The sequence below is a fragment of the Thermobia domestica genome, chromosome 9 (genome assembly GCF_964235325.1).
Source record: "Thermobia domestica chromosome 9, izTheDome1.hap1.1, whole genome shotgun sequence".
In the NCBI taxonomy this organism is placed as follows: Eukaryota; Metazoa; Arthropoda; class Insecta; order Zygentoma; family Lepismatidae; genus Thermobia; species Thermobia domestica.
Window position 1 is genome coordinate 226549957 of NC_137462.1, and position 26795 is coordinate 226576751.

Genomic DNA, 26795 nt, shown 5'->3' on the forward strand with positions numbered 1-26795 from the left:
TGGTGTCTAGAGGGTCCTGTGCAACGTCAAAACGGGTGTGTTTTTGTTCCTGAGACAACAGCTTGGGTACAAATTTAGCAGCCACTCGTTTCATGTTCAAATCGTCACGCAAAATTGCATGTGCAGAATCTTTACTCACTCCAACATCTGCTGCAATCTCCCGCACTGTCAAACGGCGATCTGCCATCACCAAATTTCGCACCCGCACAAATACAGCTGCATTCGGAGCAGTTTGGGGCCTGCCGCTACGCTGCTCACTCTCGACTGATGTGCGGCCATCTTTGAATCGGTTGAGCCATCGTTTAATTTGTGTTACACCCATCGCATCTTCTCCAAACACCTGCTGAATCTTACGAATTGTTTGGCTTTGAGAATCACCCAGCCTTTGACAGAATTTGATGCAGTATCTTTGCTCAATTCGTTCAGTCATCTTGCAAGAAACACTAAATCCGCCGGACACTACCAACAGCACCTCACTTCGTGACCACCAGCTCACGACTGGCACACGCGAACGCGGTGAAAAAATTCGAGCATGCGCATTAAGGTTCCTCCTTCCAACGTGCACAGTGGCGCCGCCTGAAAATCACTACTTTGCGTGGAAAAAATTAAGGTCGGATACTTTTTAGACAGGCCTCGTATATACTGCAGCCAAAGTTTACGGTTCGGAAAATGTCACCAACTTAATTTTGAGAATTCCTAATATGTTTTATCACATGTAGTTTCATTTTCTTGTAAATGTTGCATATTGATTACGTCATCCAGACATTGTTCAATAAGATCGCAAATCCTAGATTTTGTCATCTCCTCCGACGGTTGTAAATGTCTTGATAACCACATGTAAAGGTCCCGGAGCAAAGTCTAGATACAGTTCTCAATGATCTTGATTTGGCATGGCTATTCAACATTTTTACTAATGTTGTCATAGTGTACAGGATACCCCAAAGTTCTCCTATAACATTTCCTCAGATAATGTATCCAATTCTGCCTAGAAATTACTTAACTGGAAGCCTCCTAAAGGCAGTACAACTTCGGATCGTTAAGAAATGTCATTAGCTGCTGGTCCGATTTGAACACGTTTCCAGTATAATGGCTGCTCTAATGTCATAACGCATGTGCTTTGTTATCTTTTCTTGCACTTATTTACTGTATGCGGAAGAGTAGAATATATAGTATTAGTACTTGATGTTGAAATATTGAAGAAATAAAGAGGCAATACACTGCTTATATGAAAAGGAGAGGTGTGTATCTCAGCATTACACAATCGTTGTGGCGAAGCTTTCACAAGATGAATAGCTATTCAAACGTTTTTTGAGAATAGGAAATCGAGATGTGAGATGCGAGTGAGGATTTGATTAAATCTTCCGAGTAAGACAGCATTGACTCATCAAGAAAATGAGTATATTTCATTAAAGGAAAGAGGATGTCAGAATGACGAAATGTGATACAATATTCTTATCAAGACAATGCTACCGTGATATCAGAAAACTTTTTCAACCAAGAACTTGGATATGAAAGTTTTCAAGAGACTTCTGAAATAAATGACTTTTTCTGATCTATCAGATGTGTGGCACTAAGTTACTAATCAAAGTATACAGTGAGATTATATGGAAAGATTATTGGTTAGCCCACTGTTTGGTTGCTTCGGGATGGTGAGTGTTACCAAGTTGGTGGCGAACACCGGACTGACTATACCGTAAATATTTTCCACCTAACCGTCTAAGGAAAGATCTCAAAAGAACCGAAAATCGATCTTTTATTTGTCTCATCGATCAGATCACCGGTCTCAGACCGAAAGTAAGGCTGCTTCAATGGTTAAAATATAATGGGTTTCATAGAAAGTTTGTCATTATGCAATCGGGAAAATAATGTTAATGATAGACCGGAACCTAGTGAATCCTACACAACTCTGTGTGTAAGCCCTAGTGCGCACCAAGGACGCTAAGTGTCCATGGAAAGTGCCGAAAGAGAAAAAAGAGCTTTGGGGTAATATCTGCAACAATCAAATTTAATTCTGCCATTGAAGCCACGACAATTCAATCACAGTCCTTGAGGAACTTGGAGATCAAACTAGAGGGACCAAAATTTACAAACAGTTTTCGAAGGAATAAAGGTAGCTGTATATGGACAACAGTAATAGAAGAAACTAGAAACGGCAAATCTGTAGCTGTTGTTCGGTGTGATTCAGATCTTTTAAGCAACATAGTAGAAAACTTGATGAGCAATTGCTGATTTTCTTGTAGCCACATACAAGAAGAACTGAAAGGAAATGCTACAAAATTAATAAATTTAAACAAATTTTAGCGTCATTAAAAGATTGCTTTCACTTTTTTCATGATGCAACAGGCTGTGACACGAACTCAGCTATACTGAGGACTGAATAGTTTGCAGCCTAAAAGTTCCTTCAAAAAGAAGAGTTCTGAAAGTTAGACAGAGTCTTCTACCAACCAAAAGAGAATCCTGACAAAGTGGTTCCGTTAGAAATTCCTTATTCGCCTGTATGGAGATGGAAAAATGCCCTCCCTGCTATAAGCCATATCAGATATAACAAGAAAGTAGTAACAAAGCTTCAGTATGGCCACTTTTCCCATTACTAACACAGCAGCTGTGCAGCATTCAATTCGGAAGTACCTCCAATTCAATGAGCGAAATTGTCTTAGTATGAACCCAATCGAAAGACGTAGTTTGTAAAAGAGGATATGCAAATTCCAAGGACTTACACAGCTAGCATCAGCTCCAACCAGATAATCTTACTTACCTGTAGATAAAAAGTAACAGCAAGATAGTATTGTGAACGAGTCACACGTTAATGTAAAAGAGCCGATATGAAGTATTCAGGCGAACTCTGCATTCTGCCAAGAGAGTTCGTGTACGAATGGCAGGTCGGAAGACAATCTGATTTAGATGATAAGGTACAACAGCTGTAAAAAATAAATATGTCATTGACAACGGTTAATTGTTGATCCAATCAGTTATGATTATTATTTTGTGATATCGTCCCCGCCTTATAGACCTAAAAAAATGGAGATGAAGTCGACGTTGATGAAACTTAAAGGAAGGTGTAAGGACAAGGTAGAAAATGATGAAGGTGGTTTATTTTTTAGTTTACCTATTTTGGAATCATTTAACACGAGCTGCTTTGGATTCATTTAACACGAGCATATCCACGGCCGTTGACCAGAGCCATCGTAGATCACCAAGTAAATTCCTCTACAAAAATAGATGCACCAAATCGTCTGTAGAATTCTGCTTAGGTGTTCGCTGCATATAGCGGTATATCATGGCTAGCGTAGTGTGCATTTTTAGTCGAGCCGTTAACATTGGCAAGAAAGTCGAAATACAGAGATATGTGCCTAGATCTATATTTCAGACTGTTTTCAGAAAACATAGTATTACTAAGGTACCGAAACGTTCAGATAACATTTTACTAAAAGGGGATGCAGAGATACTTGTTGTTGTATTATCATAACGAATGCAAGCAGTTAGCATGCACAACTACTAACCATACATAGTAATATTTGATAAGAAGCGGAGAGAGCAAGCAAGCGCCCACAAATCGTCTGTAGAATTTTGCATAGATGATCGCTCCATATAGCGGAATATTATGGCAAACGGCCTAGAGTACATTCCTCGCACATTTCAGCTAAGAGCCGTTAACATTGGCAAGAAGTTAAATGAAAGGCTGAGATAGATCATCTTACTTCTTGATGTAACTTCAGACTGTTATCAGAGAACATTGTATGACGAAGGTACAGAAACAGTCAGATATTTTACTAAGAGCGTAGTGAGATTAGAATTTTTCAATTACTACTTACACGCTAATTTTAAAATTTGTTGGAAAATTATTTTCATTTGCCAAAATATTTAAGATTTATCTACAGGGCTGCCGACTGTGGTTTTCTGCAGAAATAATGTATTACTAATTGTAGATAACATAATAATAAGAGTAGATGTCAAGATCCGCCATGATACTTGCATTAGAACGAGTGGAATCAGTTTGCATGCAGTACAAACGACGAGAGCAGGCGGATTAAGATGGGATAAGTGCGGCGGCACATATTATTCTTAGGACTTGCAAATTTGAAATATTCGTGTTTAAACCCAGTGACGTGCGGTACATTCGTGCTTCTGCCTTTGGCTGAGAAAGAATGAATATCACGGTGAGCTCATAAGGTGTAGTAAACAGAAAGCGCGTTAAAATGATGGACAAGTTGGTGGGTCTCTTGCGTTAAGACAACCATCGCCGAGCTTGTAAAGCTTTTAGTAAAATGCATCCACTACGTCAGAAATAGTCTTAAAATGAGAACATTAGCAGATATGTAACTTGACTTCAGTGTAATAGTAATCTACAATTTCTGAAAACAGATATTCGATCTCTAAGTGATTCGTTGATTAAAGAAATAATTATGAGGATGGACGGGGATGTTCTATTTTTAATTAGTGGGTCAGAGTGCAACAGGCGCGCCAATAATTCGTGGGGTCTCTTTCGAGGGGTCCGGTAAGGCTAAACGGCTTATGCCGGCTTATGTTCTTCTTACAATGCTGTGAAATTTAGTAGTCAGCAGTGGACATCGGCATCTATTACTTCATTCCTATTGGCTTACAGCTAGTAAAGGAATCCAAAAATGAATCCAAAGATGTAAGATCTTGTGTTGAGTACCTAGGTCTTAAAAACGAAGCAGTAGTGCTTTTAGAGCTCCGTAACTCTAATTATACAATGTCGTAGCATTTTAAAAATCGTGGATTTACTTCTCCCTTTAATAAGACGAGGGTATGACAGACGTATAGCTTTGGGAAAAATCAGCGGTTTTTTTAGGTGTGCCCTAGGGTTTTAAAAATGTTGAAATACCAAATGTAAAAAAATTAATATTAATTTAACAATTATAATCAAGTAATTGCTATACTTCCCGTTAAAATGCAACTATAATACTATTCTAGAGTGCTATCTGCTGAAGAAATCTACTTAGCACCCATAATGCTCTCACCTGGTTTTAGATCGATAGCCTCATAGTAACTGCTTAATCCAAAGAATTGTGTTCTTAAGGATATATTATTTAAAGAAACTCTCCTGTGAGTTAACACTCGAGTCTATCAAATATGCATTTAATTAGCGTCCTTGCTGCTCACTAGGGCTTACATACAGAGTTGTGTAGGATTCACTAGGTTCCGGTCTATCGTTAGTAATTTTTCCCGATTGTATTCTGTAAATCTTACTATGGAACCAATTATATTCTAACCTCCAAAGCAGCCTTACTTTGGGTCTGAGACCGGTGAACTGATTGATGAGCCAAATAAAGAATCGATTTTAAGTTCTTTTGAGATCTTTTCGTACACGGTCAGGAGGAAAATATTTACGGTATAGTCTATCCTGTGATCTCTACCAACTTAGTAACACTGGTCATCAGAAAGCAACGAAACTGTGGGCTAAGAAATAAGCTTCTCATTTAAATTCACTGTATGCTTTGATTTCTAAGTGATTGATTTGATGGATAAGTAACTAAGTGATACACTTTTCAAAAAGCAGAAAAACTAATTTATTCAGAAGTCTCTTGCTGAAAATTCTTTATATCCAAGCTCTAGAATGATATCACGGTAGAATTGTCTTTATAATAATATCGTATCAGATTTCGTCATTCTGACATCCTCTTCCCCTCTTATGCTATACACTAATGTTCTTGGTGTGTCAATGCTGTTTTACTCGGAAGATTTATACTAATACTAATACTATATATTCTACACTTTTGCATACAGTAAATAAATGCAAGAAAAGTGAAAAAAGCACATGCGTTATGACATTAGTTCTTTTTGGTGAGTTTTGAGTTATGAACAAGTTCAGCTAGTCGATATGTAATTTACAAACGCTCCTTTCTTTCAATTTTAATTATGTCAGTAACTAACGATTAGGAAGAATGTGGTACATCTTCCAAAGAGTCCGTTGGGCTTATTGAATAGCCTCACTTTTCAATTGTTATTATCTGACTTTTTGACACAATTCCGTTCTTACATTTTATGCTAACCGATCACTAAGAAGAGGCTTTTTCATGTTCTAAACAGTCCTTTGGTATTACTTAATGAGCTCTTTCGAGTGTTAAATGATAGAAACATTACCATAATTGGGTTTTCTCACTTGTATTTAAATACGTGAGAAGGTAATGTTGATTTTAGTCTATTTTCAGTTTCCAACAATTGTTTCGCCCTATTAAATAGAGCTGCTTTACAACCGTAAATATCAAACAATTTATGGCAATTCAGTTAATTCATTTTATTCTTAAAAATTTTGGAATTCAAAAGTGAGTGCATTCACTAAGGAGAATGGAGTGTTTCGAAACTTGGGTAGAACCTTGCTGATGGTTACTTACCGAGATGAATAAGAGTTAGTTAATAGAACGGAATTGTCGTTCGTTCTCTTTTCATATTTACAATAGAAAGTGGGTCTACTTAGTATGACCAAGAGAGCTGTTTGGAAGATGAAGCACACTTCTGAAGATCATTACTTAATCATGTATGTTAGAATAAAATAAAAGAATCAGTCGAAAATTATCAAATATTTATAAATGAAGAGGGGCGAATACTGCGAAAGGTGTGTATGTTACATAACACCAAATCTTGCTTATCGTCAGTTTGTAAAAAATTTTAGATAAAACGATAGATCGCAACGTAAACTGTCATGTATTTATAATTGAAAAACTAGATAATTTAGTAGTGCGAAACAAGAGATCAGAATATGAAATAGAATTTTGCTGATCGCTAGTTGCTGGGATACTTAAAAATAAAACGAAACAACGAAGCATCCATAAATTGACATATATTTACATTAGAAAAGAGAGTCGTTTCCGTATGGGAAAGGTGTGTTTTGGTGTATAAAGCAGACTGTTGATGATCCTTTGTTAAATCAACTGTTTTAGAATAAAATAAATTATAGAATTCACGTAAATTATCGGATATGTAGTATTAAAAATTAGTTCATTCTCTAAAGTGAATGGTGTGTTTGAATTCTGATACAGAAATTTGGTGATCGCTAGCTGAAGGCATAGGCCTAATTAAGAATAAAGTAATAATAACACAATACTCAGTTATTTAATATGAAATGTGAGTTTATTCAATACCTCCAAACGAGTATTTAGAAGCTGAAGTAGTTTCTTGCTGATCGTTTAGTTACTGACATATTTAAAAATAACATAAGAGAAAGAATGAGGCAAATTGACGAATATTTAAGATTGAAAAGTTTCTTCACTGATAGGGCGTGAGCTGTGTTTTGGTATATAAAAAAAACTTTTCGTGATAGTCACTGAAACCTTTAACTTAAAAAAATAATATAACTGTCGTAGATTCTCAGATATTTACTATTAAAGCCGATTCTATGTAGTATAGTAAAGATGTGTTTTTAAGCTGAGGTAGACTCCTGCTAATCGTTAGTTACTGACATATATAGTAGAAAATGAAAGATCGGAATAGTCGCAAATATTAAGACATTATCAAGCGAAAAGTGATTGCATTCTGTATGATGAAAGTATTGTTTCCAAGACGAATTAACTCTTGCTGATCGTTAGTTACTGAAATATTTTACAATAAAATAAAAGAATGGAGTTGTCGTGAAATGCCAGGTACAATTAAAAATTGAGAAAAAAACGGTATTGTCGTTATTTCAAAGATATGTAATATTGTTAGGAAACTCCTTTTAGTAGAGCGTATTAAGAGTTTAGAAGACGAAGCACACTCTTGCTGATCGTTCGTTAACATATTTGTGACCAACATGGGAAATCGGTCTTAAATTGAAAAGAGAATTGTCTTAAAATCTTAGATATTTATAATTGAAAAGTGAGGTGATTTATTATTGCGAAGAAACTATATAAAAAATGAACCAGACTCTTGCTAACCATTAGTTAGTGAAATAATTAAGTATAAAATAAAAGAAGGGAAGCGTCGTAAATTTTCAGAGATTTTAAATATAAAAATTTTTCCATTCAATAGGTCGAAACTAGTGGTTGGAGGTAGAAGTAAACTCTTGCTGACGGTTATCCACATATTTAAACATAAAACGAAAAACCGGGATTGTCCGACATTCTCAGATATTTACAATTGTTAAAAGATTTGATTGTACTAAATTGTGTGATATAATTAATGAAATTGAGTCCGTTGAGTTGGGCGAACGTTGAGCTTGGAACATGTAGCAGACTCTTCTTGATGGTTAATCACTAAAATATACAAAAAGAAAAAAATAGAACGTTATTTTCGTTTATTGTCGTTCATTGTTAGCGTGTTAGAATTGAAAACTTGTTCCATTTCATTTGGGCAAAAGGAACATTTCATCTGCGGATATGAAAGTGACACTCATTGTCGTTTTACTGACTTATATACGTACAAGAAAAACAACGGAACAGGGTAAATTGTGAGATAATTACAACTGAAAGTTGAGTCTACTCAACATCTCGAAACGACCGTAAAACCTCACGCAACTTTCGCAGATCGTTAGTTACTGACATATTGAAGCATAAAATGAAAAAACGAATCGGCATAATTTGTCAGAAATTAACAATAAGGCGTAGAGAGTGTTTGGAAGATGAGGAACGTGGGAATGTGAAATAGACACTTGCTAAACTTTTGCAGACATATTTGATAATATAATGAAACCACATACGTTTTTTAAAATGTAAAAAACTATAACTGAAAATAGAGTTGATTCGGTAGGAGGAAACGAGCGTTTGACCTATGTGGCAAGCTGTAAATTCGTTAGCTACTGACATATTTAAAAATGAGAAAAAGCAACTGTTTTAAATTGTCTGATATTTACTAATAAAAGTTATCTCATTCAGCAGAGTGAAAGGAATTTTTGGAAGTTTAGGTGCATGCTAACTCCTTGCATTCGTTTTGATAAGAGAACAAAACTCATCTCGACATCTCCTCTTAATAATATATCTGAATGTGTCAGTAACTTGGTAATGCAATATTCTCTGAAAACAGTCTAAAGTTAAGATCTAAGCACATATATGTGTTTTTCGACTTTTTTCTTGCTAATCTTAACGGCTCTTAGCTGGACTGTGCAAGCAATGTACTCTAGGCAGGTTGCCATTATATTCCATGCGTTCATCTATGCAGAATTCTACAGACGATTTGGTGCTTATATTTTCTTAAACGAATTTACTTGGTGATCTAGGATGGCTCTGGTCAACGGCCATGGATATGCTCGCATACATACCAGGCCAAATGACAGTCAGGTTCAGTGTTAGATATGAGTACACTTCGTAAGACTCAACTGCTGGCGATTAATCGGGTACATTAGGAGGACTAGCTTTCTGCTCTATAAAAAAAAGCGTTTGAGTATGTGGAAAGACACGCAAACTCTATTCACGTCACCGAGATAAGGTAGTGTTTATTTAATAAATAAGATTAGAGAAATTCTTCTTCTTGATCAATCCGTCTCAGATATGAAAGGAGTCTAAAAGCTAATGCAGTTGGTGCACTAATCTGCTACAGAGGGGAAGCTTACTAAAACTTTACTTACCGGTGAGAAAACGTTGAGAATATTGAGAAATTCAAATCCACCAATAAGTTTAATATGACTGCGATATGGTAGTCTGTACTACAAGAGGAACCATGCGAGTCAAAAAGACTAAGGTTTTATAGCTTGAAGATTAGTGTGATAGATACGTTATCAATATAGCAACTTGATGAAATGAGTCAAGGTTGAAAAAGACGCATGGAATTTTTTTTATAAATGGAAGTTTATAGTTGAAAGGTATTAAAATCGTACCTCAACTGAAGAAATTTCTAATCGGTCCAAAGGTGGAATCAGTTTGCATGCAGTACAAACGACGAGAGCAGGCGGGATGAAATGGGAAAAGTACGGGAGGTCATATTGTCGTTAGGCCTTGCAAATTGGAAATATTCAAGTATAAACTTAGTGACGTGGGGAACAAGAAGTATTTAGCTGAGAAAGAATGAATATCGAGGTGAGCTCTTAAGCTATAGTAAAGAGAAGCGCATTATTTAATGGACAAGTTGATAGGTCACTTGCGAAAGGACAGGCATCTCCGAGATTGTAAAGCTTCTTGTAATCTGTATCCACAACTCGATAGATATGTTGTGTTCTCAATATAGCAGCTTGATGAAGTGAGTCAACGTTGCACAAGACGCCCCGAAATTTTTCATACACGCAAGTTTAACTTTCAGGCTAATCGAAAGTTAATAACAGTATCTATCGCTTTCTTTGGGCACCGAGACGAGGAAGTACTCGAGCACTATTACTAAGAAAGAAAATTCATTGATTCAACTCCAAGATGTAGAAAGTGAGCCTAGGAAGTTTTATATCTTTCAGGTTTAAGTGCAGCCAAAATTAACGGTTCGAAAAATGTAACCGTCTCTTGTACAATCAGAAGGTCACAAAGCTTAACAACTTTCCGTAAAAGTTACATTACACTTATGGTCTTAAGCTTGTAAAAGAATCAAATGCAGGTAATTGGTATTAAACTCTAATAGCAGATTCCTAGGTAATTAGGTAGGTGATTACGTTGTAAACCCAGGCACGCTCCACTTGGCTTGTGAGAAAAGTCCGGCCAATGAATTTATAAAGTTAGAAGTTTGAAGCACTGATTCGCGTTACAAAGTAGTTATAAAGGCCAGGTAGAACAAGTGTAGAACACAGACATCAACAAAATTATCAATTGACATAATTTTTTTTGTACTTAGGTTTCATTAGGAGAGATTCAATTAAGAACACCTGAAACATATAAAATTTCCTAGGGTCTCTTCGTAATAGTGTTCGAGAACTTTCTCGTCCCGGTGCCCAAAAAAAGGAATAGATACTGCTAGCTATATAGCTTGAAAGTTAAACTTCCGTATATAAAAAATTCCGAGGCGTCTTTTCAAAGTTGACTCACTTCATCAAGATGCTATATTGATAACGCTACGTATCTTTCACACTAATCTTCAGGCTATAGAACCTTAAAGCCTTTCTGACTCGCACGGTTCATCTTGCACTACTGACTGCCAAAGCTTGCACAACAGAAAAAAAGGAATAGATACTGCTAGTTATATAGCTTTAAAGTTAAATTTCCGTATATAAAAAATTCCGAGGCGTCTTTTCAAAATTGACTCACTTCATCAAGATGCTATATTGATAACGCTACGTATCTTTCACACTAATCTTCAGGCTATAGAACCTTAAGGCCTTTCTGACTCGCACGGTTCATCTTGCACTACAGACTGCCAAATCGCACACTCTTATAAGCTTATTGGAGCATTTGAATTTCTCGACCTTCTAAACGTTTTCTCACGGCTGAGTAAAATTCTGGTAAAATTCCCCTCTGTAACAAATTAGTGCACAAACTGTATTAGGTTTTTGACACCTTTCATATCTGAGAAGGAATGGTCAACAAGAAGAATTTCTGTAATCTAATTATTAAATTCAACACTACCTCATTTCACTGACGTGAATAGAGCTTGCGTGTCCTGTCCATCGACTCAAAGGTATCTTGTCAAGAGCAGAAACCTATTCCACAAAATGTACCCCATTAAACACCAGCAGTTCAGGTTTACGAAGTGTACTCATCTCTAACACTGAACCATTCTATCGCCCTTGTAGGTATGCGAGCATATCCATGACAGTGGACGAGAGCCATCCTAGATCACCAAGTAAATTCCTTTACAAAAATAGAATCACCAAATCGTCTGTAGAATTCTGCATAGGTGATCGCTTCATATAGCGGAATATTATGGCAACCTGCCTAGAATACATTCCTTGCACAGTCCAGCTAAGAGCCATTAACATTGGCAAGAAGTAACATGAAACACACAGATATGTTCTTCAGACAGTTTTCAGAGAGCTCTGTTTTACGAAGCTGCAGAAACATTCAGATATTTAACTAAAAGAATATATCGAGATACGTGTTGTTGTTTTATGAAAACGAATGCAAGCACTTAGCATGCACAACAACCAACCAGATATAGTAATATTTGATAAAAGCGTAGTGAGATCATAAATTGTCAATTTCATGTTATACGGTGGAATATTCTAAAATTTGTTGAAAAGTTAATTTCATATGGCAAAAGATTTAAAATTTATCTACAAGCCTGCTTGCTGTGATTTTAAGCAGAAACAATGGTATTACTAATTGTAGATACCAGGATGCATTTAGATAAAAAGATAATAACAGTAGATGTCGAGATCGGCCAGAATACTTTCATTAGAATAAGTTTCGTATCAGTTTGCATGCAGTACAACCGACGAGAACGGGCGGGTTGAAATGGGAAAAGTACGGCAAATCATATTGTTCTTAAGACTTGCAAATTCGAAATATTCGAGTTTAAACCCAGTGACGTGCGGAACAAGAATGAGAAAAAATGAATATCACGGTGAGCTCATAAGGTATAGTAAAGAGAAAGCGCTTTAAAAAGATGGACAAGTTGATGGGTCACTTACGATAAGACAAGCATCCCCGAGCTTGTGGACCTTTTTGTAATATGCATCCACTACGTCAGAAATCGCCTTAAAATGAGAACATTAGCAAAGATGTCACTTGACTTCGTTGTAATTGTGTTCTACAATGTCTGAAAAAAGATATTAATAGGAGATTAAATCGATCTCTAAGTGATGCGGTGATTAAAGAAATAATTTTAAGGATGGACGGGGATGTTTCATTTTTAATTAGTTGTTTAGAGTGCAACAGGCGCGTAAATAAATCGAGAGTTCCATTTTGCGTAGTCCGGTATTGCTAAACGGCTTAGGCCGGCTTATGTTCTTCTTACAATGCTGTAATGTAGAAGTCAGCAGTGGACGTCGGCATCTATTACTTAATTCAGATTGGCTTACAGCTGGAAAAAAATTCAACAATGAATCCGAAGCCGTAGGATATTGTGATATGTACCAAGGTACTAAAAACGAAGCAGTGGTGCTTTTATTGCTCCTTAAGTCACATTATACAATGGCGAATAATTTAGAAAACCATGGATTTACTTTTGCCTTTAATAAGACGAGATTATCACAGACCTGTACCTTTGGGAACGAACAGCGGTTGGTTTTACGTGGGCCCTGGTGATTGAAAAATGTTGGGATACAAAATGTAAAAAACAAGTATTAATGTATCAATGATAATCAAGCAATTGTGATACTTCCCGTTTATATGCAACTACATTACTATATGATAGTGCTTCTGCTGAAGAAATATACTTAGGACTCAATCGCTCTCACCTATTTCCTAATTGTTATTCTGATAGAAACGGTTTTATCCAAAGAGTTGTGTTCTTACGGATATATTATTTAAAGAAAGTCTTCTGTGTGTTAACGGACGAGGCTGTCAAATATGGGTTGAATTAGCGTCCTTGCATCTCACTAGGGCTTACATACAGAGTTTTGTAGGATTCACAAGGTTCCTGTCTATCATTAATAATATTTTCCCGATTGTATCCTGTATAACTTGCTATGGAACCCATTTTATTCTAACCTCCAAATCAGCCTTAATTTGGGCCTGAGACCGGTAATCTCATCTATGAGCCAAATAAGGAAGCGAGTTTTAGATCTTTTGAGATCTTCTTTTACACGGTTAAGTGGAAAATTTTTGCGGTATAGTCAGTCCTGTGTTTGCTAAGAACTTTGTAACACTGGTCATTACAAAGCAACCAAACTGTGGGCTAATCAAATAACACTTTCATGTAAACTCACTGTATGCCTTGATTAGTAACAAAGTGCTACACGTATCATAGTGCAGAAAAAGTCATTGATTTCAGAAGTCTCTTGTTGAAAATTCTCTATATACAAATTCTTGAATGATATCACGGTAGCATAGTCTTCATAAGAATATCGTATCACATTTCGTCATTCTGACATCCTCTTTCCCTCTATTGATATACTCTCATGTTCTTGGTGTGTCAATGCTGTCTTACTCGGAAGATTTAATCAAATTTTCACTCGCACCTCGCGTCTCGATTTCCTAATTTCAAACAACTTTTGGATAGCTATTGGAAAGCCTCGCCACAACAATTGTGTAATTGTGAGATACAAACCTCTCCTTTTGATATAAGCAGTGTACTCCCACTGTATTTCTTCAATATTTCAACATCAAGTAGTAATACTCTATATTCTACTCTGCTGCATAAAGTAAATAACTGCAAGAAAAGTGAAAAAAGCACATTCGTTATGACATTAGATCAGCCATTACACTCGAAAGGTGTTCAAATCGTACCTCAGTTGAAGAAATTTCTGAACGGTCCAAAGTTGTACCGGCTTTAGGAGGTTTTAGTGTTAAGTAATTTCTAGGCTCATTGGATACATTTTGTTAGGAAAGGTATAGAAGAACTTGGTGTATTCTGTACACTATTACAAATTTAGTGAAAATGCTAAATGGCAATGCCTAGTCAAAATCATTGAGAACTCACTTCTAGACTTTGCTCCGGGACATCTACATGTGATTTTGAAGACATTTACAACCCTCGTAGGATATAAAATCTAAAATCTGCTATTCCATTCAACAATGTCTGGATGATGAAATCAATATGCAACATCTACGAGAAAATGAAACTGCATGACAAGAAGCATATTAGGAAATCTCAAAATTAAGACGGTGACATTTTCCGAACCGTTAACTTTGACTGCAGTATATAGACAAGGTCATAATCGTATAGCAATTCATCTAAAGGGACGTCCGAGAAATTGGCCCCCACCATTCGAGCACTAATGATCTCTTCTAGTGCAATCGTTAGTGCTTCGTTAGTGCGTTTTTGAACACCAAATCCCAGCATTAGTGCTTTAATAGTTTGTACGCTAGAAGCCATAAATTTGGGGGTGGGCTAACTTCACTTTAGCCCTTCCAGAAAGCACTAACGATAAAAACTATTGCAATCGTTAGTGCATCGTTAGTGCTTCCAGAAAACACTATTAGTTCGTTAGTGCTTCACAATTAGTGTGGCTATGCTCAGTTATATGTCACGGAATTCCCATAAGGAATACATGGAGAATTTTTAATTAGCTCAAATTCTCGCCAAATTCAAAAGAGCTAATGACCTCCTCTAGTGCGATCGTTAGTGCATCGTTAGTGCTTCTTAGCATACCAAGTCGAAACATTAGTGCTGCAATAGTTTGGACGCTAGATGCAAAGAACTATTGGGGTGCAACTTCTCGTTAGCCCCCCAGGAAACACTAACGATTAAACCTGGTGCAATTGTTAGTGCATCGTTAGTGCTTTCAGGGAACACTAATTGTTTAGTATTCCTTTGCTTTTATTGCAGATGTGCGCACTTATATATCACAAAGATGTCCAAACTCACGAGATCGGCGCTCACGAGTTCGAAACTTACGCTCATTCGACCTCAACTTCACGAAGTGAGCTTGAGATAAGGCTGGTGATGTGAGCGTGAGGTTGAGTGAACTCTTGGTGATACTGGTGAGGTAAGCGTGTAGTCAGACTTGTGATGTGAGCGTGAGGTCGAAATGAGTTCGTGAGTTCACGTCGAAATTAGTTTTTGAGCGTGAGGTTGAGTGAGGTTAGGCTAAAGTTGGCAACTCTGGTTACAAAACTCCCATAAATACATGGAGAATATCTCACTGGGACAAATTCCCGACAAATTCGAAACAGCTAATGATATCTTTAATACAATCGTTAGTGCTTTGTTAGTGCTTCCTAGAGCCGTGACTCTTAACATTAGGGCTGCAATAGGCTTAGCAATAGGACACTAGAAGCAAAAAAACAGTCCCCCCAGGAAGCAATAACAATCAAACCTAGTGCAAGTGATAGTACAGTTTTGCTGGTCTTAGAAAACACTAATACTTTCGTTAGTGCTTCATTATTAGTGCCGAATGTCACGTAAGAAAAACATTGGGAATTTTTCGTTGTGCTAAACTTCCGCCAAATTAACAAGCACTAATGATCACATCCTGTGCAATCGTTAACTACTTCTTAGAGCAGCAAATCCGAACACTAATGCTTCATTAGTTTGGATGCTATGGAAAAAAGGAAAAAAATGAGCTAACTTCACGTTAGTTCCCCAGAAAGCACTAACAACTAAATCTAGTGCAATCCATAGTGCATTCTTAGGACTTGTAGAAAACCGTACTAGTTTTCTTCGTTTCCCTATTAGTTCTGTTTTGGGAAATGAATTTTATTATGTTTCTAATTTTTTCGTATCAAAATGTAATCTTTTTTCGTTGGTTCATATATAATCAGTCATTTTATTATTTATTCTTCTGCATTGTTTTACGATACGATAAAAATTAACTACAATCTTTTGCTAATTTTAGTATGTTTAATACAGTTTGTTGAGTATTTAAATGTTGTTTACGGGTTTTGGAACAACGTTAATTGATCTTTACAATAGTATTATTTATTTGTGAACTTTAGGCTTCATGATTCAAAGTTTATACGAAGATCAAAATGCTAAGAAGACTGTAATTAAAGCAATGTAAGTGGCTTTACAGTTAACTAATGGGGAGTAATCAATTTATGTGAAGTGAAGTAACTGTTACTGATTAACCTTTACCTTGAACAATTCTTCTATAGAGATTCCTTTTGTCGCCCCGGTTACCCTAGCAGACATCTCCTACGTTAAATACAAATTGTTAACAGGGTTACTAGCAACATACGAAATTTAATACCATACAGTGTTCTACTAATTATTCAATATACACAAACCAAATAAAAACAAAGAAGGCATACTTCAATAATTATAAATGTATCAACTCAACGGTCATATGTATACACGACTCCAAAAGTGCATTACCACCTGCAATTCTCCTTTTCCTAAAATATCAGGCAACCCAACAAATTGGCGGTTGGGTTGGTTGCAACTTCGAAAGGCGTTGAACTAAACCTCAATTTTGTCAGAAATATATCACTGTGGCAAATGCAAATAAGAGAGAAATAAAAAAAACTTTCTTATGGTTCAAAGTTCGTAGCATTTGCTTTTGGACGTGATCCTTTGTTTCTTTTTTTCAGGGAACAGAAACGTTCTGGCGTCTAAGAAATTATATCATATAATATTGCAAATTTGCAAGTGGATGTATTTACATTGCAATTTGTGCTAATAAAGATATAATGATTGTAAAAAGTAACTTTAATTTCTTTATCCTGGGGGCTCCTTCATCAAGTCTTAGGGTCTCCTTATATCTCGTCGTCCCCCCGAATATCGATATTGAAAATGTAGAATGATATATTCATGTCCATATATTTCTGATATCGAATGTTAATATATAATAATATAGATATCGACGATAGCGTTATCGACATAACACAGGCCTATGTCCGAGAAGTGATGCTTGAAATATATTGGAAACAACAATCAAATTCTAAATAATTTCTCCATTTCCGTATTCAACGTTGAGGGCAAAGAACGTGAACCCGTTCAATACAAAATTATTAAGAGAAAACTATTCCTGTAATTTACCTTTTACCTCCCTTTGTGATTGTTATCACAAATAAGCGACAGTACACATACTTTACACAGTATACCAATACACTTTATAACTTTTCACAACCAAGCCAGCCGGAAGATAAATTTCCTGTGATATTAAAGTAGAATGTTTTAGAAAATAGTCATAATTCATTGGCCATATTTCTATTAGTACTTTCATACCAACTAAGAGCTACAAGACTAAAAAACTTATGCATTTACCTGACATTTTCATTTTCTTAATATGTCCCCTACCCTGGGCTAATTCTCGCTACCGCGGTTTCAGGTAATCAACCCTCGACAGTTTGTTGAAAGATATTCCATAGTTCATGTTTTATCTTCGTTAAAAAAACACTTCTAGTTGACTCCATTCATGGTGAATTACTGAACTTAAACATTTACTATTATTGAAAAATGAATAATTATTTTTAAACATAAAAAGGCGTTACAGTTCAGTAGAATGCAGTAGTAGATGGAAGTGAATGAAAATGTTATTTTGTTGCGGTGTGCAAACTGAATGTGAATAATAAGTGTTTATTCACGCATTCTCTTCTCGAGAGGCGGATCTACGATGGACTTCTGGGGGCTCGGTGGTTATTAATACACCTACTTAGAGCTACTTTTAAGAGCTCCAAACTCTGGAATGGGTTTTAGAGAAGAATGGAAGAGAGAAATGAAATCTTTAAGTTTTACGTCCCACGTTTATGCCGGTTAGGCTAAAGGAGACGGTGATGGTGAGAGATGAGTGGAATGGAGGAATGAAGAAAGTGGGAGGAAACGGGAGAACCCCGAGAAAACCCACGAGCATAGTGTTTGTCCACCACAAAGTTCACTTGGCGGGGGCAGTGATCAAACCCGGGACCCCAAGAACCAGAGGTGAACGCTCTACCACTGAGCCACCGCGCCCCCCGAGTAGAAGAGAGAGTATCTGTGAATAAAAACTTATTACTCACATTCTCTTCCACTCTTATTGTTATCTAGGACCACCAACAATGTACTATCAATTGCACTAGGTTTGTTTGATAGTGCTTCCTTGTGACCTAACTTCACGTTTGTCCTTCAAAGTTTTTATTGGCTTCTAGTGTCCAAACTATTGCAACATTAGTGTTAAGTGTCACTGCTCTAGGAAGCACTAACGATTGTATTAAAGATATCATTAGCTGTTTTGAATTTGTCGGGAATTTGTCCCAGTGATATACTCTCCATGTATTTATGGGAGTTTCGTAACCAGAGGTGACACTTTGACCTAACCTCACTTAACCTCACGCTAAAATCTAACCTCGACCTGAACTTCATTTCGACTTCACGCTCACTCGACCTCACGTTCGCATCACCAGTCTGACCTCACGATCACTCAACCTCACGCTTACATCACCTGTCGGACCTCATGCTCAAATAACCATCCTGAACTCACGCTCACTCAACCTCACGTTCGCATCACTAGTCTGACCTCACGCTCACTCAACCACACGCTCACATCACCAGCCTTATCTCACGCTCACTTCGTGAGGCTGAGATCGAATGAGTTTCGAACTCGTGAGCGCCGATATCGTGAGTTTGGACATCTGTGTGACATATAAGTGCGCACATCTACAATAATAGTAAAGCAAAACCAAACCATTAGTGAGCTCCTCCGTGGCTAAGCGGTTAGCGTACGCGCCTTTGGCGTGGGAGACCCGGGTTCGATTCCCGGCGGGAGCTCATGTGGTTCGGATTCCACGTTAATCAGTAGGTCCACGTCTCATATAGCCTCGCTGCTGAACGGGACGTAAAACTCAAAATCAATCACTCAATCAAACCATTAGTGTTTCCTGGAAGCACTAACGATTCCACCAAGATTTAACGTTAGTGTTTCCTGTGGGTCTAACGTGAAGTTGCACTCCAAAAGTTTTTTGCTTCTAGCGTCCAAACTATTGCAGCAATAATGTTTCGACTTGGTATTCTAAGAAGCACTAACAAAGCACTAACGTTTGCACTAAAAAGGTCATTAGCGCTTTTGAATTTGGCGGGAATTTGAGCCAATTAAGAATTCCCCATGTATTCCTGATGGGTATTTCAAGACATATAACTGGCCATAGCCACGCTAATTGTGAAGCACCAATGAAACTATTAGCGTTTTCTGAAACCACTAACGATGCACTAACGATTGCACTAGGTTTAATCATCAGTGCTTTCTGCGGAGGGTAACGTAACGTTGGCCCCCCAATTTTTTTTTCATCTAGGCTCTAAACTATTAAAGCAATTTAGTTTTGGGAGTTGGTGTTCTATGGACCACATAAGAAGCGCAAACCATTGCACTAGAAGAGAGCATAAGCGCTTTTGAATTTGGCGGTAATTTGAGCCAATTAAAAATTCCCCATGTATTCCTTACGGGACTTTCCTGACATATAACTGGTCGTAGTCAAAATAATTGTGAAGCACTAACGAAACTATTAGTGTTTTCCGGAAGTACTAATGATGCATTATCGATTGCAGTATACTTAATAGTTAGAGCTTCCTGGGGATGCTATCGTGAAGTTGCCCCACCCCAAAGTTTTTTGCTTCTAGCGTCCAAACTATTAAAGCACTAATGTTGGGAGTTGGTGTTCTAAGAAGGACTAAGCACTAACGATTGCACTACAAGAGATCATTTGCGATTCAATGGGGGGGGGCAAGTTCTCGGACGTTCCAAAGGAACTAGATTGAACAGGGGAATAGAAACATCATTTGTATTTAATTAAATTATTGCTTCCATTTTCTCACGCAGCTGCTCATCTTTCCTATCAAAAATTTGCACATCACTATACTCTGCAGATGGAAGCCCTGGAGGCTAATACGTAATCAGAGGATTACAAGAAATTAACAACTCAAGGAACATTCACAATTCACAGAAAAAGAGGCCTTCTTGAGCGAAGATCCAAGTGATATCATTATCGAACAATGCATAATGTAGGCCCCGAAAATTTCTCGGGGATTAACTCGACGTCAGACACAACGTTAGCAAGATTAATTATTCATTCCCAAATACTGTTACGATAACAGAAGTTCTACAGGACTTTTGTGGGCATCAGTTTATCATTAGAGAGACAAGTTGAGCTAATGCCACCTTCCTTGTGTGATAATATCTCAATGCGCAAGAATGTCATTTCGACTGCGGTGAATATTGCAGAGTCTCTATTGTTATGTGTTTTAAAACCCACACCTAGAAGGAAGAGGCCTTCTACAAGCAATGGTGTGGAATGAAAATGGCAACTCAATTCTGCGTTAAGTACGAAATAAATCATGTTAAACTCTATTTTCAAATTATATATTATGGATAAAAATTACAATTAGACATGGAAAGTGCCGAAAGAGAAAAAAGAGGTTTGTGGAAATATCTGCCATGATCGAATTTAATGCTGCCATTAAAGCCACGACTATTCAATCACAGTTCTTGAGAAACTTGGAGATCAATACTAGACGGCTTCAAATGATGGAAACAGTTTTCGGAGGACGCAAGGTAGCTGTATATCGACAAAAAAATGGAAGAAACTAGAAACAGGAAAACTGTAGCTGTTGACTGGTGTGATTCTGATCTGTTAAGAATCTTGGTAGAAGACTTCATGAGCATTTGCTAATTTTCACAAAGCCATTTTCACATTTTCACAAAGCTAATTTTCACATACCCTTTAACATTTCCACAATCATAGAACTGAAAGGAAGTGCTTCGAATGTATTAAATTTAAAGAGAACATATCCTCTGCCATTAAAGGAAAGAGGATGTCAGAATGACGAAATGTGATACAATATTCTTATCAAGACAATGCTACCGTGATATCAGATCACTTTTTCAATCAAGAACTTGGATATGAAATTTTTCAAGAGACTTCTGAAATTAATGACTTTTTCTGAGCTATCAGATGTGTGGCACTAACTTACTAATCAAAGCATACAGTGAGATTATATGGAAAGATTATTGGTTAGCCCACTGTTTGGTTGCTTCCTGATGGTCAGTGTTACTAAGTTGGTGGCGAACACCGGACTGACTATCCCGTAAATATTTTCCACCTAACCGTCTAAGGGAAGATCTCAAAGGAACCTAAAATCGATTTTTTATTTGTCTCATCGAGCAGATCATCGGTCTCAGACCGAAAGTAAGGCTTCTTCGATGGTTAAAATATAATGGGTTTCATAGAAAGTTTGTCATTATGCAATCGGGAAAATAATGTTAATGATAGACCGGAACCTAGTGAATCATACACAACTCTGTGTGTAAGCCCTAGTGCGCAGCAAGGACGCTAAGTGGCAATGGAAAGTGCCGAAAGAAAAAAACAGCTTTGGGGTAATATCTGAAACCATCAAATTTAATTCTGCCTTTGAAGCCACGACAAATCAATCACAGTCCTTGAGGAACTTGGAGATCAAACTAGAGGGACCAAAATTTACAAACAGTTTTCGAAGAAATAAAGGTAGCTGTATATGGACAACAGTAATAGAAGAAACTAGAAACGGCAAATCTGTAGCTGTTGTTCGGTGTGAATCAGATCTTTTAAGCAACATAGTAGAAAACTTGATGAGCAATTGCTGAATTTCTTGTAGCCACATACAAGCAGAACTGAAAGGAAATGCTACAAAATTAATAAATTTAAACAAATTTTAGCGTCATTAAAAGATTGCTTTCACTTTTTTTATGATGCAACAGGCTGTGACACGAACTCAGCTATACTGAGGACTGAATAGTTTGCAGCCTAAAAGTTCCTTCAAAAAGAACAGTTCTGAAAGTTAGACAGAATCTTCAACCAACCAAAAGTGAATCCTGACAAAGTGGTACCGTTAGAAATACCTTATTCGCCTGTATGGAGATGGAAAAATGCCCTCCCTGTTATAAGCCTTTTCACATATAACAAGAAAGTAGTAACAAAGCTTCAGTATGGCCACTTTTCCCATTACTAACACAGCAGCTGTGCAGCATTCAATTCGGAAGTACCTCCAATTCCATGAACGAAATTGTCTTAATATGAACCCAATCGAAAGAGGTGGTTTGTGAAAGAGGATATGCAAATTCCAAGGACTTACACAGCTAGCATCAGCTCCAACCAGATAATCTTACTTACCTGTAGATAAAAAGTAACTGCAAGATAGGATCGTGAACGAGCCACACGTTAGTGTAAAAAAGCCGATATGAAGTATTCAAGCGAACTCTGCATTCTGCCAAGGTAGTTCGTGTACGAATGGCAGGTCGGAAGACAATCTGATATAGATGATAACGTACAACAGCTGTAAAAAATAAATATGTCATACACAACGGTTAATTGTTGATCCAATCAATTATGATCATTACTTTGTGATATCGTCCCCGCCTTATAGACCTAAAAAAATGGAGATGAAGTCGATCTTGATGAAACTTTAAATGAAGGTGTAAGGACAAGGTAGAAAATGATGAAGACGATTTATTTTTTAGTTCACATATTTTCGAATCATATAACACGAGCTGCTTTGGAATCATTTAACACGAGCATATCCACGGCCGTTGACCAGAGCCATCGTAGATCACCAAGTAAATTCCTCTACAAAAATAGATGCACCAAATCGTCTCTAGAATTCTGCTTAAGTGTTCGCTGCATATAGCGGTATATCATGGCTAGCGTAGTGTGCATTTTTAGTAGAGCCGATAACATTGGCAAGAAAGTCGAAATACACAGATATGTTCCTAGATCTATATTTCAGACTGTTTTCAAAAAATATAGTATTACTAAGATACCGAAACGTTCAGATAACATTTTACTAAAAGGAGATGCGGAGACACTTGTTGTTGTCTTATCATAACGAATGCAAGCAGTTAGCATGCACAACTACTAACCATACGTAGTAATATTTGATAAGAAGCGAAGCGTAGAGAGCAAGCAATCGCCCAAAAGTCGTCTGTAGAAATCTGCATAGGTGATCGCTGCATATAGCAGAATATTATGGCAAACGGCCTAGAGTACATTCTTCGCACAATCCAGCTAAGAGCCGTTAACATTGGCAAGAAGTTAGATGAAAGACTGAGATAGATCACCTAACTTCTTGATGTATACTTCAGACTGTTTTCAGAGAAAATTGTATGACGAAGGTAGAGAAACAGTCAGATATTTTACTAAGAGCGCAGTGGGATTAGGATTTTTCAATTGCAACTTACACGCTAATTTTAAAATTTGTTGGAAAATTATTTTCATTTGCCAAAAGATTTGATTTATCTACAGGGCTGCCGACTGTGGTTTACTGCAGAGATAATGTATTACTAATTGTAGATAAAATAATAATAAGAGTGGATGTCGAGATCCGCCATGATACTTGCATTAGAACGAGTGGAATCAGTTTGCATGCAGTACAACCGACGAGAGCAGGCGGATTGAGATGGGATATGTGCGGCAGCTCATATTGTTCTTAGGATTTGCAAATTCGAAATATTCGTGTTTAAACCCAGTGACGTGCGGAACAAGAAGCCTTTAGCTGAGAAAGAATTAATATCACGGTGAGCTCATAAGGTGTAGTAAACAGAAAGCGCGTTAAAATGATGGAGAAGTTGGTGGGTCTCTTGCGTTAGAACAACCATCGCCGAGCTTCGAAAGCTTTTTGTAAAATGCATCCACTACGTCAGAAATAGTCTTAAAATGAGAACATTAGTAGATATGTAACTTGACTTCAGTGTAATAGTAATCTACAATTTCTGAAAACAGATATTCGATCTCTAAGTGATGCGGTGATTAAAGAAATAATTATGAGGATGGACGGGGATGTTCTATTTTTAATTAGTGGTTTAGAGTGCAACAGGCGCGCTAATAATTCGTGGGGTCTCTTTCGAGGGGTCCGGTAAGGCTAAACGGCTTATGACGGCTTATGTTCTTCTTACAATGCTGTGAAATTTAGTAGTCAGCAGTGGACATCGGCATCTATTACTTCATTCCTATTGGCTTACAGCTAGTAAAGGAATCCAAAAATGAATCCAAAGATGTAAGATCTTGTGTTGAGTACCTAGGTCTTAAAAACGAGAGCTCCTTAACTCTCATTATACAATGGCGTAGCATTTAAAAAATCGTGGATTTACTTCTCCCTTTACGAGGATATGACAGACGTATAGCTTTGGGAACAATCAGCGGTTTTTTTTAGGTGTGCCCTAGGGTTTTAAAAATGTTGGGATACCAAATGTAAAAAAAATTAATATTAATTTAACAATTATAATCAAGTAATTGCTATACTTCCCGTTAAAATGCAACTATAATACTATTTAAGAGTGCTTCCTGCTGAACAAATCTACTTAGCACCCATAATGCTCTCACCTGGTTTTTGACCGATAGCCTCATAGTAACTGCTTAATCCAAAGAATTGTGTTCTTAAGGATATATTATTTAAAGAAAGTCTCCTGTGAGTTAACACTCGAGTCTATCAAATATGCATTTAATTAGCGTCCTTGCTGCTCACTAGGTCTTACATACAGAGTTGTGTAGGATTCACTAGGTTCCGGTCTATCGTTAGTAATATTTTCCCGATTGTATTCTGTAAATCTTACTATGGAACCAATTATATTCTAACCTCCAAAGCAGCCTTACTTTGGGTCTGAGACCGGTGAACTGATTGATGAGCCAAATAAAGAATCGATTTTAAGTTCTTTTGAGATCTTTTCGTACACGGTCAGGAGGAAAACATTTACGGTATAGTCAGTGCTGTGTTCTCTACCACCTTAGTAACACTGGTCATCAGAAAGCAACGAAACTGTGGGCTAAGAAATAAGCTTCTCATATAAATTCACTGTATGCTTTGATTTCTAAGTGATTGATATGATTGATAAGTAACTAAGTGATACAAATTTCAAAAAGCTGAAAAAGTCACTTATTCAGAAGTCTCTTGGTGAAAATTCTCCATATCCATGTTCTAGAATTATATAACGGTAGAATTGTCTTTATAATAATATCGTATCACATTTCGTCATTCTGAAATCCTCTTCACTTCTTATGCTATACACTAATGTTCTTGGTGTGTCAATGCTGTCTTACTCGGAAGATTTATACTAAAACTAGGACATATTCCACACTTTTGCATACAGTAAATAAATGCAAGAAAAGTGAATAAAGCACATGCGTTATGGCAGATTCAATTGTGGCAGATATTTCCAAAAAGCTATTTTTTCTCTTTCGGCACTTTCCATGTCTAATTGTAATTTATATCCGTAACGTATAAGGTGAAAATAGAGTTTAACATGATTTAATTCGTACTTAACGCAGAATTGAGTTACTATTATTAGTCCACACCATTGCATGTTGCAGGACTCTTTCTTGTACGTGTGAGTTTTAAAAGACAAGACAATACAGACTCTGCATATTCACCTCAGTCGAATTGACATTCTTGCGCATTGAGACATTAACACACAAGGAAGGTGGCATTAGCTCAACGTGTCCCTCTGATGATAAAGTGATGCCCACAAAATCCTGTAGAACTTTTGTTAATGTAACATTATATGGGAATGATGGACTAATCTTTCTAACGTTGTGTCTGACGTTGAGTTAATCCCCGAGAAAATTTCGTGCCCATAATTAAGCACTATTCGATAATAATATCACTTAGAACTTCGCTCAAGAAGGCTTCTTTTTCTGCGAATTTCCACGAGTTGTTATTTTCTTGTATACTCTGATACCGTATTTGCCTTCAGGGCTTCCATCTGGTGTGTATAGTGATGTGCAAATTTTTTATACAAAAGATGACCAGCTGCGTGAGAAACGGAAACATTAATTTAATTGCCTTCAAATGAAGGTTGTTGTACCCTGTTCAATCTAGTCCCTTTGGATGATTTGGAATACGATTATGACCTTCTCTATATACTGTAGCCAATGTTCACGGTAATGTTAACAGTAACGGTTCTTAACTGAACATCTCCCAATGTAACTTAAGTACAAAAAAAATTCTGTCAATTGTTAACTTTGCTGATGTCTATGTTCTACACCTGTTCTAACAGGCCTGCCAACTATACACTGCTGAGTGTATCTGATGTCATGTCACAGCCTGTTGCATCACGAAAAAAGTGAAAGCAATCTTTTAATGAGGCTAAAGTTTCTTTAAATTTAATAATTTCGTAGCATTTCTTTTCAGTTCTGCTTGTACGTGGCCTTAAAAAATTCAGTGGCTGCTCATGAAGTCTTCTAGTAAGAGTCTTTGAAACTGATTCAGACCCATCAACAGCTACAGATTTCCCGTTTGTAGTTTCTTCCACTATTCTTGTCCATAAAAAGCCATTGACAGACCAAGATCATGACTGTATAGCATTAGAGGTGAAGAGGATGTCAGAATGACGAAATGTGATACAATATTCTTATCAAGAATATTCTACCATGATATCATCTGGAACTTGGATATGGAGAATATTCAACAAGACACTTCTGAAATTTTCTGCTCTGCTGTGTGAACTTTTTCTGCTCTGTGAAATGTGTCTC